Source organism: Glandiceps talaboti, chromosome 4 (genome assembly GCF_964340395.1).
Source record: "Glandiceps talaboti chromosome 4, keGlaTala1.1, whole genome shotgun sequence".
Taxonomy (NCBI): Eukaryota; Metazoa; Hemichordata; class Enteropneusta; family Spengelidae; genus Glandiceps; species Glandiceps talaboti.
The window spans coordinates 2704568-2723016 of record NC_135552.1 but is presented as its reverse complement, the minus strand read 5'-3'; the positions used below and the strand labels follow the sequence as shown (position 1 = coordinate 2723016).

General features: G+C 34.3%; 1 protein-coding gene across 1 annotated transcript in view; it reads right to left on the bottom strand.

Annotated features, from left to right (window-relative positions):
• The window catches only part of LOC144434577 (uncharacterized), a 21465-nt gene extending 8673 nt beyond the window's left edge, over positions 1-12792 (bottom strand). Inside the window, exon 1 of the transcript XR_013480830.1 lies at positions 12597-12792. The gene's annotated coding sequence lies outside the window, so the exon portion shown is untranslated. The remainder of the gene's footprint in view (positions 1-12596) is intronic.
• Between the last annotated feature and the right edge of the window lie 5657 nt (positions 12793-18449).

Sequence of the window (18449 nt, the reverse complement as noted above, 5' to 3'; positions counted from 1 at the left end):
TTCGATAAGTTCTTATCACCATGTACTATTAGAATGGAATTTCAATATCCATTTTCAATTGATGAATGTACAACAAATGTAAGGCATTATTAACTCGTTAATCATCGATCTTTGTTTTATGATGACCTAACATATCGTATGATTCATAGGTCGCGGATTTTCAAATGGCTAACTTTTGATATTAATAAATGAAACTGTGGGTTAAGTATCAGGGCGATGGCGCTGCTTAAGTTAATACTGCAAATTTAATTATATTGTCTATTAACGAAGAGTCGAATGATGAAGTAGTTGAATATACCTACACAAAGTGTACCCATTAATATATGTCATCGGAATTAAACCCCCCCCCCCCCGCCTTTACCTTTCTAATCACCGCTCTCCAATAACTTGTCTCCTCCTTTCTGTTTCTTTTTTTCGCTTATTTCATTTGATTCCTGTCTAGAGTCTTCGCTTTCTATCTCTTTCTGTTTCTCTTTCCATCTCGCGTTTTGTGTGTCTATCCTATCTATCCGTCAGTCTGTCTGTCCATATCTATCTGTATCTCTGTTTCTCTGCACGCATGTCTGGGCAATGTCTGTCTGTGTCTGTGTCTGTGTCTGTGTCTGTGTCGGTCTCTCCCGTTGCCCCTTCTCATACTTCCTAACAGATAAATGTGTATTTCAACAGATGGAAAATAATGTGGTGGCAAACAAGTTAATATTCATATAGAGATCCATTAAAACTAACAAAACCTTAAGATAAGGAAGTGTATATCATATAAAATTGTTACAATATAAAAACGACAAGTATCGATCATCTTCATATATTGGATCTATATAACTTGTTTTAATTGTTATCCGTTTTAACCTATGTAAACTAGAAAAAACATGATAACAGTAATTCGTCATCTACTGTTCGCACACGTCAATACACCTATTGTACTGGAGCTGACCTAATGTGACAAAAATAGCTCTAATTGGTCGAACCTTTTGTGTGCCTGATATTTGAAAACATTCGGCATTCGTATGTCGTGAGTTTATTCTATAAAATGCAACACACTGATTGCTAATGTGTCACTAGATGATATCACTTTGTTGATAGATTGAGAGATAGCTTTGTAAATGTGTGTGTTACACCAATAAAAATCCGTCAAATGGCTCATTGGAAACAAAACAAATGCTAACAGGATATACGTTTATAGTGATAGTACAAAATAATAATAACTTGAAAATTTCATATTTACTACCATCATGGTGAACGCTACTTTAAAAATATTTACCCAAATCAGCTTGATTTTTTTATTATTTTACGAAAATCATATATTGTCTTTAGAGTTTTAGGCGCGAAAGTATACAAAAATGCCGGTAGAGCTAACTCAGTAGTTCGAGGTACTTTGAGAGTAAATATCTGGCATGATAATGTATTTCAACTTTATTAGTATATTACTTTCTGATGTTTTTTTTCATATTGAATGAATGAAAGTTAATCGACTTTAAGTTCTTCTAACTACGCTTGACACGCATGATATTATGTCCGTTGATCAGTTCAACCTCACGTGATATAAATTTATAATATATAATAGTAATAATTTATAATAAACTAATAATTTTTAAAAGCTTCACTTGTGATTCATACAAATGTTTGCTGCTTAAAGATATTATTTTCCCTATTTAATTGACGAAGTAGAAATCATTTTCCTAAAATAAAAATAAAAATTCTTAATTTGGGAATTCATATTCATTCTGCTTTTTGGATTTGTGCATTCTTCTCTAGAAATGATGAATGTATAAAATGCCAGCACTGATCTAGAAATGATGAATGTATAAAATGCCAGCACTGATCTAGAAATTATGAATGTATAAAACGCCAGCACTGATCTAGAAATTATGAATGTGTTTAAATGCCAGCACTGATCTAGAAATGATGAATGTATAAAATGCCAGCACTGATCTAGAAATGATGAATGTATAAAATGCCAGCACTGATCTAGAAATGATGAATGTATAAAATGCCAGCACTGATCTAGAAATGATGAATGTATAAAACGCCAGCACTGATCTAGAAATTATGAATGTGTTTAAATGCCAGCACTGATCTAGAAATGATGAATGTATAAAATGCCAGCACTGATCTAGAAATCATGAATGTGTAAAATGCCAGAACTGATCTAGAAATAATGAATGTATAAAATGCCAGCACTGATCTAGAAATGATGAATGTATAAAATGCCAGCACTGATATAGAAATGATGAATGTGTAAAATGCCAGCACTGATCTAGAAACGATGAATGTATAAAATGCCAGCACTGATCTAGAAATGATGAATGTATAAATTGCCAGCACTGATCTAGAAATGATGAATGTATAAATTGCCAGCACTGATATAGAAATGATGACTGTATAAAATGCCAGCACTGATCTAGAAATGATGACTGTATAAAATGCCAGCACTGATATAGAAATGACGAATGTATAAATTGCCAGCACTGATATAGAAATGATGAATGTATAAATTGCCAGCACTGATATAGAAATGATGAATGTGTAAAATGCCAGCACTGATCTGGAAATAATGAATGTGTAAAATGCCAGCACTGATCTAGAAATGATGAATGTATAAATTGCCAGCACTGATCTAGAAATAATGAATGTATAAAATGCCAGCACTGATCTGGAAATGATGAATGTATAAATTGCCAGCACTGATATAGAAATGATGACTGTATAAATTGCCAGCACTGATCTGGAAATAATGAATGTATAAAATGCCAGCATTGATCTGGAAATGATGAATGTATAAATTGCCAGCACTGATCTAGAAATGATGACTGTATAAAATGCCAGCACTGATCTAGAAATGATGAATGTGTAAAATGCCAGCACTGATCTAGAAATGATGAATGTATAAAATGCCAGCACTGATCTAGAAATGATCAATGTATAAAATGCCAGCACTGATCTGGAAATGATGAATGTATAAATTGCCAGCACTGATCTAGAAATGATGAATGTATAAATTGCCAGCACTGATCTAGAAATGATGAATGTATAAAATGCCAGCACTGATCTGGAAATGATGAATGTATAAATTGCCAGCACTGATCTAGAAATGATGAATGTATAAAATGCCAGCACTGATCTAGAAATTATGAATGTGTAAAATGCCAGCACTGATATAGAAATGATGAAAGTGTAAAATGCCAGCACTGATCTAGAAATGATGAATGTGTAAAATGCCATCACTGATCTAGAAATGATGACTGTATAAAATGCCAGCACTGATCTACAAATGATGAATGTATAAAATGTCAGCACTGATATAGAAATGATGAATGTGTAAAATGCCAGCACTGATCTAGAAATTATGAATGTGTTTAAATGCCAGCACTGATCTAGAAATGATGAATGTGTAAAATGCAAGCACTGATATAGAAATGATGAATGTGTAAAATGCCATCACTGATATAGAAATGATGAATGTGTAAAATGCCATCACTGATATAGAAATGATGAATGTGTTTATATGCCAGCACTGATATAGAAATGATGAATGTATAAAATGCCAGCACTGATATAGAAATGATGAATGTGTAAAATGCCAGCACTGATATAGAAATGATGAATGTGTAAAATGCCAGCACTAATCTACAAATGATGAATGTATAAAATGCCAGCACTGATCTAGAAATGATGAATGTGTAAAATGCCAGCACTGATATAGAAATGATGAATGTATAAAATGCCAGAACTGATCTAGAAATGATGAATGTATAAAATGCCAGCACTGATCTAGAAATGATGAATGTATAAATTGCCAGCACTGATCTAGAAATTATGAATGTATAAAATGCCAGCACTGATATAGAAATGATGAATGTATAAAATGCCAGCACTGATATAGAAATGATGAATGTGTAAAATGCCATCACTGATCTAGAAATGATGAATGTATAAAATGCCAGCACTGATCTAGAAATGATGACTGTATAAAATGCCAGCACTGATATAGAAATGATGAATGTGTAAAATGCCAGAACTGATATAGAAATGATGAATGTATAAAATGCCAGCACTGATATAGAAATGATGAATGTATAAAATGCCAGCACTGATCTAGAAATGATGAATGTATAAAATGCCAGCACTGATCTGGAAATAATGAATGTGTAAAATGCCAGCACTGATCTAGAAATAATGAATGTATAAAATGCCAGCACTGATCTAGAAATGATGAATGTATAAAATGCCAGCATTGATCTAGAAATGATGAATGTGTAAAATGCCAGAACTGATATAGAAATGATGAATGTATAAAATGCCAGCACTGATCTAGAAATAATGAATGTATAAAATGCCAGCACTGATCTAGAAATGATGAATGTATAAAATGCCAGCACTGATCTAGAAATGATGAATGTGTAAAATGCCAGAACTGATATAGAAATGATGAATGTATAAAATGCCAGCACTGATCTAGAAATGATGACTGTATAAAATGCCAGCACTGATATAGAAATGATGAATGTGTAAAATGCCAGAACTGATCTAGAAATGATGAATGTATAAAATGCCAGAACTGATATAGAAATGATGAATGTATAAAATGCCAGCACTGATATAGAAATGATGAATGTATAAAATGCCAGCACTGATCTAGAAATGATGAATGTGTAAAATGCCAGCAATGATATAGAAATGATGAATGTATAAAATGCCAGCACTGATCTAGAAATGATGAATGTGTAAAATGCCAGCAATGATATAGAAATGATGAATGTATAAAATGCCAGCACTGATCTAGAAATGATGAATGTGTAAAATGCCAGCACTGATCTACAAATGATGAATGTATAAAATGCCAGCACTGATCTAGAAATGATGAATGTGTAAAATGCCATCACTGATCTAGAAATGATGAATGTGTAAAATGCCAGCACTGATCTAGAAACGATGAATGTATAAAATGCCAGCACTGATCTAGAAATTATGAATGTATAAATTGCCAGCACTGATCTAGAAATGATGAATGTTTAAAATGCCAGCACTGATATAGAAATTATGAATGTATAAATTGCCAGCACTGATCTAGAAATTATGAATGTCTAAAATGCCAGCACTGATATAGAAATGATGAATGTCTAAAATGCCAGCACTGATATAGAAATGATGAATGTGTAAAATGCCAGAACTGATATAGAAATGATGAATGTGTAAAATGCCAGCACTGATCTAGAAATTATGAATGTATAAAATGCCAGCACTGATATAGAAATGATGAATGTATAAATTGCCAGCACTGATCTAGAAATTATGAATGTATAAAATGCCAGCACTGATCTAGAAATTATGAATGTGTAAAATGCCAGAACTGATATAGAAATGATGAATGTGTAAAATGCCAGCACTGATCTAGAAATTATGAATGTATAAAATGCCAGCACTGATCTAGAAATTATGAATGTATAAAATGCCAGCACTGATATAGAAATGATGAATGTATAAATTGCCAGCACTGATCTAGAAATTATGAATGTATAAAATGCCAGCACTGATCTAGAAATTATGAATGTGTAAAATGCCAGAACTGATCTAGAAATGATGAATGTATAAAATGCCAGAACTGATATAGAAATGATGAATGTATAAAATGCCAGCACTGATATAGAAATGATGAATGTATAAAATGCCAGCACTGATCTAGAAATGATGAATGTGTAAAATGCCAGCAATGATATAGAAATGATGAATGTATAAAATGCCAGCACTGATCTAGAAATGATGAATGTGTAAAATGCCAGCAATGATATAGAAATGATGAATGTATAAAATGCCAGCACTGATCTAGAAATGATGAATGTGTAAAATGCCAGCACTGATCTACAAATGATGAATGTATAAAATGCCAGCACTGATCTAGAAATGATGAATGTGTAAAATGCCATCACTGATCTAGAAATGATGAATGTGTAAAATGCCAGCACTGATCTAGAAACGATGAATGTATAAAATGCCAGCACTGATCTAGAAATTATGAATGTATAAATTGCCAGCACTGATCTAGAAATGATGAATGTTTAAAATGCCAGCACTGATATAGAAATTATGAATGTATAAATTGCCAGCACTGATCTAGAAATTATGAATGTCTAAAATGCCAGCACTGATATAGAAATGATGAATGTCTAAAATGCCAGCACTGATATAGAAATGATGAATGTGTAAAATGCCAGAACTGATATAGAAATGATGAATGTGTAAAATGCCAGCACTGATCTAGAAATTATGAATGTATAAAATGCCAGCACTGATATAGAAATGATGAATGTATAAATTGCCAGCACTGATCTAGAAATTATGAATGTATAAAATGCCAGCACTGATCTAGAAATTATGAATGTGTAAAATGCCAGAACTGATCTAGAAATGATGAATGTATAAAATGCCAGAACTGATATAGAAATGATGAATGTATAAAATGCCAGCACTGATATAGAAATGATGAATGTATAAATTGCCAGCACTGATCTAGAAATGATGAATGTATAAAATGCCAACACTGATATAGAAATGATGAATGTATAAAATGCCAGCACTGATATAGAAATGATGAATGTATAAAATGCCAGCACTGATCTAGAAATGATGAATGTGTAAAATGCCAGCACTGATCTAGAAATAATGAATGTATAAAATGCCAGCACTGATCTAGAAATGATGAATGTATAAAATGCCAGCACTGATCTAGAAATGATGAATGTATAAAATGCCAACACTGATATAGAAATGATGAATGTGTAAAATGCCAGAACTGATATAGAAATGATGAATGTGTAAAATGCCAGCACTGATCTAGAAATTATGAATGTATAAAATGCCAGCACTGATATAGAAATGATGACTGTATAAATTGCCAGCACTGATCTAGGAATGATGAATGTAGAAATTGCCAGCACTGATATAGAAATGATGAATGTATAAAATGCCAGCACTGATCTAGAAATGATGAATGTATAAAATGCCAGCACTGATATAGAAATGATGAATGTGTAAAATGCCAGCACTGATATAGAAATGATGAATGTGTAAATTGCCAGCACTGATCTAGGAATGATGAATGTGTAAATTGCCAGCACTGATCTACAAATGATGAATGTATAAAATGCCAGCACTGATATAGAAATGATGAATGTGTAAAATGCCAGCACTGATATAGAAATGATCAATGTATAAATTGCCAGCACTGATCTAGAAATTATGAATGTGTAAAATGCCAGAACTGATATAGAAATTATGAATGTGTAAAATGCCAGCACTGATCTAGAAATTATGAATGTATAAAATGCCAGCACTGATATAGAAATGATGAATGTGTAAATTGCCAGCACTGATCTAGAAATGATGACTGTATAAATTGCCATCACTGATCTAGAAATGATGAATGTGTTAAATGCCAGCACTGATCTAGAAATTATGAATGTGTAAAATGCCAGAACTGATATAGAAATGATGAATGTGTAAAATGCCAGCACTGATCTAGAAATTATGAATGTATAAAATGCCAGCACTGATCTAGAAATGATGAATGTATAAATTGCCAGCACTGATCTAGAAATTATGAATGTATAAAATGCCAGCACTGATATAGAAATGATGAATGTATAAAATGCCAGCACTGATCTAGAAATGATGAATGTGTAAAATGCCAGCACTGATCTAGAAATGATGAATGTATAAAATGTCTGCACTGATCTAGAAATGATGAATGTATAAAATGCCAACACTGATATAGAAATGATGAATGTATAAAATGCCAACACTGATATAGAAATGATGAATGTGTAAAATGCCAGAACTGATATAGAAATGATGAATGTATAAAATGCCAGTACTGATCTAGAAATGATGACTGTATAAAATGCCAGCACTGATCTACAAATGATGAATGTGTAAAATGCAAGCACTGATATAGAAATGATGAATGTGTAAAATGCCAGCACTGATCTAGAAATGATGAATGTGTAAAATTCCAGCACTGATCTAGAAATGATGAATGTATAAAATGCCAGCACTGATCTAGAAATGATGAATGTATAAAATGCCAGCACTGATCTAGAAATGATGAATGTATAAAATGCCAGCACTGATCTAGAAATGATGAATGTATAAAAGGCCAGCACTGATCTAGAAATGATGAATGTATAAAATGCCAGCACTGATCTAGAAATGATGAATGTATAAAATGCCAGCACTGATTTATAATAATATGACTTATATCAATGGTATTAAAAATTGGTCCGATGCTGTATAACTGCAGTTATATGTCAGGTTACGTTTTATTTGTTTTATTTCAAATTGCTATAGTGGTTATATTACATCTATTTTATTACAAATGACTACAGCGCATAAACCAAACAATCCTCGCATACATACAATAAATACTCAATTTCGTCTCATTTTGTTTACGTTTTGTAACATGTATGTAAATTTGACTTCCAATTGTCCGTAACCATGGCAAAGCATTGGTATTATTCATACATTCATACATTCATTCTGACTTTAGGCCTTTCTGGCCTCTACTGTCAGCTCTGTCCTAACTTAGTCATGAGATTCCTGTGTACTACAGTCTCTATATAGTTAAATGTCATTAATGTTTTCCTTACATACATAATACAAGGGTTGGTTTTCCCATAGCTCATACATTCCCTTCAATATTTTGAACATACAAGATACAAGGTACAAGAAAACTTTATTATCTCACATAGAGAAATTACGGTGACGTGGATCCATACATTAAACACATATTACAATAAGTACAACTTAAAATGCACACACCGTTTATGTCTTAAAAATGAAATACGATGTTTGACCTCTGTAGGTCAGATAAAATGATAAAAACAAAGCAATGCAGAGCAGATATCTTTAAAATACAATCATTTAGTTTCGTTCAAAAGTCTTTGAAGTGGGCACAAAACTTGATTTGGTTCTGACTGTTCTGAATTTTGGGACACGAAATCGTCTCCCTGTTGGCAGAAGTTCAAAGTGTTGGAACATAATGTGGCCTTTGTCAATTACCATTTTCCTAGCTTTTTTTGTACACGAGATGTAAACAATTCATTCAAATTAGTCTGCTTTTCATCCACTACTTTACTACACACATTTACAATCTTGTTCAAGACATTCTTGTAGCTAGTCCCGAGACTACCAAACCAGCACAAAAAAGAAAATGTTAAAACTGACCCATAAAACTCCGATAGAATGACTGCAATACCTTGGCATTTACATTTAGGGCCCTCAATTTTTATAGACAGTAAACTCTAGATTGACATTTCTTGTGAATGTTGGCCTTGAAATTTAACTTATTATCCAAGATTGTACCTAAATATCTATATTCAGTCACCCGTTCAACTTTAACATTGTCAATAAAAAAAGGTCGGGCACAGCTTTTGGGTCCTTCCTGAATTCGATAACCATCTCTTTAGTTTTCTCAACATTCAAATCTAAGTAGTTTTCCTTACAAAAGTAGCAAACCTATCAACTTAATTGAAGTAAGTACGGTCCGAATTTGACAGGTCAACTACTGCAGAGTCATCGGAATATTTGATAAGATGAGTTGTATGGGTACCTGAACAATCACTTGTGTAAAGTGTAAACAGTATGGGAGAGAGTACAGTGCCCTGTGGGGCACCCAGAAATGTTGAACGGAAGGCCGAATTTACGCTTTGGTAGCGAACAGACTGGGAACAGTTGACAAGAAAATCCATTATCCAGAGGATGAGTTTTGGGTTCAAATCACTAAGTTTACGAGCCATCATATGGGGTTGAATTGTGTTAAAGGCTGATGAAAAATCAATAAACAATACTCTCACAAATGAACTTGGGTTTTCAAGATGGGTATACACATCGTGAAGTAATGTGAGAGTTGCATCATCAGTACCTCTATTATTTTTATATGCAAATTGGTATGTGTCAAGGTGTGAATCTGTTTGTTTCTTGAGGTGACAAAGTAAAATACGCTCGAAGCATTTTATCGCAATGGGAGTCAGTGCTACAAGATGGTAGTAGGAAGTGTTGGGGACCAGGCAGATGGTAGTTGTTTTCCAAATTGTAGGTATCGTATGATCATTGTAAGACCAAATGACGTACAGTCTACTGAAAACACTAGCTAATTGTGATACACAGACCTTCAGTAACCTACCACATATGTTATCAGGACCCATAGCTTTCCTTATACTTAGTTTCTTAAAAATAGACTTAACTCTTTTATCTCTGATTTCAAATTCGTTTTCTTCTTCTTATTTGCTCTCAAGATCTAACCAGATGTTATCTATTTCCTTTCCAAAATCGTGAATATCAATGCAACAGTAAAACTCATTTAGTTCATTTGCCTTTCTTTCTTGTTCCCTTATCAGTAAGTTACAAATGGTGAACTTTGCTTTGTTCAGTCCAGTTAAATACTTTAAGTCCCTTCCATGCGTCACGTATATTACCAGTTTGAAACTGTGATTCTATTTTATCTTTGTAACGTTTCTTGGCGTCACGTATTTCTTTGCGAAGTTTCAGTTGCACACGTTTCCTTTCAACGCGGTCATTTATTGAAAAGCGATCTTTTTTTCGTTCAGAGTGTTTTTGAGAGATTTCGATATCCATGGTTTATTATTTGGAAATATTTTTACAGAACGCACATGAATGATCATATCGCGGTAAAACGTAATGCATTCAGAAATGACGTCAGCTGCTTCATGTATATCGTCACTTAATTCAAAAAATAAATTCCAGTCTGTACTCTCAAAACAGCTTTGCAGCCGTTCTTCACTGTCCAATGACCACACTTTAAATCTTTAAATTCTTTCTTCAAAGTTCTTTCAGTTTTAATTTTAGGTCTATAGGCAGGAAGCAGATGTACGGTATTATGATCAGAATTTCCTAGAGGTGGCAGAGACGTAGCTTTGTATGCAGCTGGGATATTGCCATAACATAAATCAAGGGTATTGTTCAGGCGAGTTGGGCATGAAACATACTGTTTGAAGTTTGGTAAACTCGATTTTAAGGTACAGGAATTGAAATCACCTAAAATAAAGTTTAATCATGTCACCTCTTACACGACAATAAGTTAATGAGGGGATCTTGAACAACTAAAGTCTTTCTGGATAAGACAATTTGGAGAGGCCTGGTACTTGTAATAAATATTATCAGAAGAGAGGTGGTTATTCTGGCTTATTTCTAGAGCTGGACCATTTCAGTACAGAACTATAGTTTCATGTCATTGCTTTACATTGAATCTACTAGCTATACGAATCACAGCATTAAGTCAATCTCTTGTTACACGTTAGTCACTGTAATCGCTATCCTGAGGTGCAAAGATGTTTGCATCCTATCTCTTGAGGGGTTTCACTTTAATCCGTTTTATTATCTTCATCTAGGAAGATTTGTTCGTCATGGGTTAATGCTTGACTGCGTCGACCAAAGGATAGACAACTTGTACGAATTCATACATTGTCTTAGTATCTTGATTCATGATGATTTCCGGCTACAATTTATACTCAATTATTAACATGACATAACTTGAAATCGACGATTTTGTTAGATAGACTGGCGAAAGCAGTGTATCATGGAATTTAATAATAGTATGCCACAATAGAATAGACAACTGCGGTGTAAAAAAACCAAAAAACCCTAAAACACCAAAATACCACGAATATTATGAGCTCATTTTGAATGGATATTTGTAAGTATCGATGTCTTTCTGTCTATCCCCCCTCTCTCTGTATCTGCATCTCTTTCTGTCCCTCCCTCCTCTCTCTCTCTCTCTCTCTCTCTCTCTCTCTCTCTCTCTCTCTCTCTCTCTCTCTCTCTCTCTCTCTCTCTCTCTCTCTCTCTCTCTCTCTCATTCTCACTTCATCATTGTCATGTATTAAACTACTATATGTATGTGGATATATAGGAAGTGATGAAGTGTTAGACTTGGCGTTGCAAATGTGCTCGAAGTTAATAAGATCCGGTAAGGCGATCAATATCGACCGCTTTAATCTATGAATGTATTCTCCAGCGATCTGATTAATACCGTAATATGAATGAACTGCGATGGTTATACGAAACCACCATATAGCTATCGGCCAGAAAGATAAGCCATCTATAGATCTCATCTGATTACAAAGTCTTCAGCAAAAAGACGGATGTACATGGACGGGTTGTTTTGTCGCACCTTTTCGCAAATAATATATCATTCGAACTAGTCAAGCGGTGACAAGCTTAGATATTATATCATTTATGCAATATATCATGACTTCTGTTTACAATTATATTTCATTTCTGAGAGCCAGACAAATGTTGTTTCTTCCAGTGTCTTTGTATACCACTGAAACAAGGTTGATAAGCGAAAATCCAAACATTTTTAAAGGTGTATTTGACGTGCTTAATGTAGCCAGTTTAAATCGACTACATGGAACGGTATACTCTATCTGACTTTGATGTTTGGAGTACGGAAACCTTGTGCATTAGACGAATGTCGTAAACCACAGTCCGAAACATACCCGCTAAGAGGTTTCATTGCTTCAGAAGAAATATTGCTCTGGTTTGAAAGAATTGAATTGGAAGACATAACAAGGATAAAAACTTACCTTTAAGTTCGGAGGCACTTCAAATTTAAGTGTGGAAAAACGGAGCGTTGGATAAGCTCTAGCTAAAATTACTTTACAATCGACGGACTTCTTGTGACTAAACGATATACACGGTGTGCGAATATCACGCAGATAGCACTAGATGCAGTACCATCCCACTAAACTACAATGCAAAATTGAAAGCTATACTCGGTGACAGCTAGAGGGATTTGACTATGAAGGACCCCTGACACACTCTTTGTGCTAATGGTAACAAGGGAATATGTTGTTAGTTCCACCCTTTTCTCTTCACCAATCAGATGAGCTCTTGCTTTTTACCGCAATTCGGAAAAGTGGTAGTTACTGATTGGTTATGAAGAACAGGAAGTGAGAGAAGTTACACATCTCTTGGCTTTAGGTCATGTGAATTTATTTCTAGCTGCGATATTAGGGAGCCGTCATTATTTATTACCGGGGGGGAGTTGGAAAAATTGTTGTGAAAATCAAGAAAATATGAGTACAGAACCCCCTCGCCATTTTACAGTCATAAATGTAAATGGCTTTCTACAAACATTACACAAATAGAGGTTGCACTGCGACATGCGCGCGCGCATACACACACACACACACACACACATACATACATACATACATACATACATACATACATACATACATACATACATACATACATACATACTACCAAACAAAACAATTTTTGAAATTGAATATCCTCATAACAGATGACATTCATGATGAATGTTGCTAGTAAAATTGGAAAGTAGGCGAAAAAATTGTTTGGTTCCCGTTACCCGACCCCTCCTAGTTTTTCACTGCCGACTCTAAACTTCTTCATATTACGTATTCGAGAAAAAAAAATGAAATCGCAAAAATTGTGTGAAGTCTCGCAAGAAATAGTGGATGTGGAGACTGACATCAACTCGAAAAGAGAATATAAAACTGGCCTTCCAATCTGTAATGGCTGTACATCTGATGAGAAGAAACCAATAACACAGATACCATATGGAAAACAACGGAAAACATAACTACCTGAACGAGACACTCACACATGAAAAAAAAGAAATTTCTAAAAATCTACCTACCACACCTATTCTAAAATTGAGCGTAATCGGAACCACACAATTTGTTTTACCTTATAAATATCTGTGCAATGAAAACTGTCGGCGCTTTATTTCTGGCAGCTTACCAATTAATAAGTCACTATATCATAGTCTGACCAGTATCTGACCAGTATGCTTTCACTGGCACCAAGATATTCTAATGAGTTGATCTTATTTGGTCAGACTTTGCCCTCCTGTGTGGCGTCAGCTGTTTATTTCTTTTAACCATGTTATTCGTAACCACTTTATCTAGCAATTATTTATTTAATGAAACATAACTGATCAATTTGTGTTACAGATTGTTATGTTCCACCGTACTGGCTTCAGAAACTACATGTATATGTCGAATGTGTATGCATTGTGATAGTTATGTATATGCAATATGCACTTAAAAATTCCAACAGAAGAAACACTGTGTTAATAAGATATGTTTGTTGTTAACTTGCATTATTGTATTCGTGTGTTCTATACTTCAGTGTGTTAGCAAACTTTTGAGTAGCCCCCTTCTTTCACGCCCCAATTTTTGAGTAAACCCCAACCACCCAATCCAACTTTAAAGTAGCAATTTTTGAGTGAACCCCCCCCCCCTCCGATTCCTCCTACCACCCCCAAAGGTCATACATGATGACGGCTCCCTAACGTTGTCTAGGTTATAGACACGCAATTAACCCTTTCTTTAGTCATAGCATATACTTACGTATATACTTAAGCTTGTCATCGATATAAGAAATCATATCTTGTTGGTAGTGAGAGTTTCAACAAAAAAGCCTTCACATGACAACGATTTGTAGTACATGTCTACTAAGTATAGTGCTAGCTAACCAAGGTATTAACAAACCCATATAACCGATACCTGATTAGAATCGTACATGCCCCTCAGTTCACTCACTTGTTTTTGTCTTCCAAATGTACGATTCTGCTCAGTCGGGATTACAATATCATAAACCATTTATCATGCAAAAGATGAAACTGAAGCCAGATATATTCTGTTCAGATCTTTTTTGCATGAAAAATTCACCACGTTTTAAACTACGTGTATCAATTACCATCACTGTTTTGGCAAACGTTTGGCTGAATGTTAACAAATAAATAACATAATATAAAAAAATGTTATATATATTACATAAACACAACACAACACAATGGGTTTTTTTCAATACTGTCCTTGTAATAACATAAAGCCCTTGCAAGCCTGCATGTGTGTATATATATATATATATATATATATATATATATATATATATATATATATATATATATATATATATATATATATATATATATATATATATATATATATACACACACACACACACACACACACACAAAATACACAAGTTATGGTACGGAGCCGTTACTCAGAGTTTCACGCTTGAATGCGATCTTCGTTTGCATGATTAATGATATTCGGTAATTAGGATATATCATAAGAATGCATACTTGAATTTCAATATAATTTAGTACATACGTTAACCATAACAAAGCGGATATGTCCTATAAAATTTGTTGATATAGCTTCCAGTTGTAATGAAAAGTTTTGTTATGCATTAAAATCACTCTAGATATAAAGTACTCAGACTCCAAATGAGTTATAGCAACTTACAACCAGATTTAAACTGAATGCCTCCCATAAGGGAATTGTTGTCTAAAGTGGTGCGACGATGCGATTATTTCTTTTACATTCTCAACAAATGTTAATCAATCTACTTATCATTGCAGTTACTGTTCTTTTTATTTAGTACTTTACAGCAAGAGTGTATGTGGGGCATATGCCATAGGCTTGTTCATGGTTAGTTTTGCAGTTGTCTTCACTGGTGGCAATTAATGTAAGAAGAGTTACTTTTGTGTTTTCCCTTTCATCTGCAGACTGAATTGGCTTACGGAAGAAAACAATAACGCAGAAAGGGGGGGGGGGGTCTTTCTACGGTGAGTGCTATGCTACAACGTTCTATAAAGCTTCACATTACATGTTGTGGTTGGCCAGAAGATCACTAACAGCAATAGGCAAATAGCAATCAATGAGAAAAAATAACTTATTGCATAATGTTCTGTTGTATTCCAACAATTGTCTGTAGGAACGACAATCTCAATATATATAATTATATATAACTTTATGAGATATATATATCCTTGCGATTTAATGATAATATATACATCGTGCAATGCCATGTATATTTTAAAGTAAAACATTTGACGATTTTGTTTTTTGAACAGTACGTATTTTGAATAATTCAACAGAAATCCGCTCTGACGTCTTATAAAAACGACTTATTTTGAAATTTGACTAAAGTTCCTATGATATGTTTATGTGGCAAATGTCCAATTTTTATATAATATTCATTATACAATGCACAAGCCAATTCAAGTTGTTGGCTTTGAACAGCCCGTGTCACTGGTTCAGTGGTGCTTATAATATGGATTATATACCCTGGTCGTTCTATGTTACTTCAGCCAGTGTCTTTGTCACTGGTTCAGTGGTGTTGAGTCTAAATATTCTAAATCACCATTATTTTTACCAATTTTTCTTTAAATTATGTTATTCCCAATATTTTTCTTCAATCAGCCGGAAAATGATCGTGATTTAACAGTTTTGTCTGTACTCATCTATCAACTCGTAGTTACAAGGCTCACTGGGTAACTTACCCTTTCCTTGGCTGAAAAAGAATAATATTTGAGAATAATTGTGAAACTTCATGAATTTTATAACATAAATACCGAAGTAGAACATTTGATGGGTTTTTATTATTTATTTCATATATCAACAATATACCGTCTAATGCTTTGTTTTGAATCCTGGGTTTAGTTTTTAGTTTGAGCACGTCGATTGTTTTATCATCATTTAGTTTGTCATTTGGCTTTACTGAATTAACATATCTAACACCATCATCGAATAATTATGTACTTTTTTATTGTGTTCAATATTCATTATCTTTCATAAAACATTTCATAGTATTTGTATATGTTGCAAATTAATCATGCGATAGTTCATTTTTTTCAGGTTGGCCTCTATTTCTATTGAAATCGACTGTTAATGTAGTATAGTGTGCGCCTAACCGGCTGCCCCTCACATCAGCTCTCCTGAAAACAACCAATTCTGTGCAACTATTGCCTTTTATGGGTTTATTTCTACGCCATGAAGACTTGTGAATGTTCAGTGACTACACTGCTTGTACTGAATCAACTATATTGGCGAGCACCACAGTATAGTTACAGTATTTCTTCCCCCATGTTTCTAGTTTTGGAACTGAAGTCCATTGCTGAACATTTGCTACATTCCAACTACTTGCCATCTCACCCAGCAGACAACCACCTGTAAATACTGACTCATTGTTTATATTCAAATTGGCTTTACAACTGTAATTTATACCATTGTAATTATCAACACCTTGGCATCCAGAGACTCATGTCACCTATTACATTGTAGTATTCTGCTGCCTGTATTGTTTTTCATGCATCTGGATCATTATCCTCAACCAATAATCTACAACACACAAGAATTATTACATCTGAACAAGAATTGTGCCAAACTCAAATGCACTGAAGATGTTTGGTTCACGATCAAAACACTAGGAATACAATCCAGATTTCCAACCCACAGAGGAGCAAGGGGAGGCTCACGTAAACTGAAGTCTCGCAACAAAAGTGTTCAAGAACAAACTAAAAGAAATGACCGTGTTAACCTCCAAATCTTGAAGTCTGGTCTTTTAACTCTAGCCACATGGAATGTCCAATCATTGGGCAATAAATCAATAAAAATGAAAAGGGCATTGATATATTTTGTGTTACAGAGTCATGGCTACGGGAATCTGGAGATGATTCTATTTTCAATGATTGCACACCATTTCAAACACCTTCCCCGTAAAGCTAAATCAACCACTGGTTCTGCCCATGGGGGCTTAGCTCTTATTTATAAGTCAAATTTGAAACTCACATCTTGGAAACCTGTTAATCATATTTATACATTTGAAGCCTCAGAAGCCACATTTCAATACGGCGGCGTCTCACTAAAAGTTGTTATTGTTTATCGTCCACCACCAAATGCTAAAAATAAGCTGACAGTCACTAAATTCCTAAGTGAGTTTGGCTCAACTATTGAAAACTATGCTGCATGTCCATCAAATGTAGTCCTTACTGGTGACTTTAACATTCATGTGGATGATGTAAATGATACTAACGCTAGGAAGTTTATAGACCTACTGACTTCCTCCAACTTCACTCAGTATGTTGAACATCCCACCCACAAACATGGACACACCTTGGATTTAGTTATATGTAACAATGACTCTCTCATATCATCTCTTCATGTGGATGGTCTCCGTTCCTCTGATCACAACCCGGTTGTTGCCACGTTATCTCTCCCTAAACCACGTCGACTCAAAAAAGAAATTACTTGCAAGAATTTCAACTGAAGATTTGTTGAAAGATCTTGACAGCGTTACAGAATTCTCCGATCCACCGTCTGATCTTAGTGATGCTGTTAATACTTATGATACCAAACTTAGAGAACTTCTTGACAAGCATGCACCCATAAAAAAGCGTGTTGTTACTATTAGACCGGGTTGTAACATATGGTACACACCTGACATTGCAGTTGCCAAGAAAGATAGACGCTGTGCTGAAAAGCAGTGGCGTAAGTCAAAACTTGAAATTCACCGACAAATATATCGTGAATCTTGTAAAAATGTCAACTTCCTGATCCGCAACGCCAAATTGACCTACTACAAAGATCTCATTGAAAAGAATGCACATGATC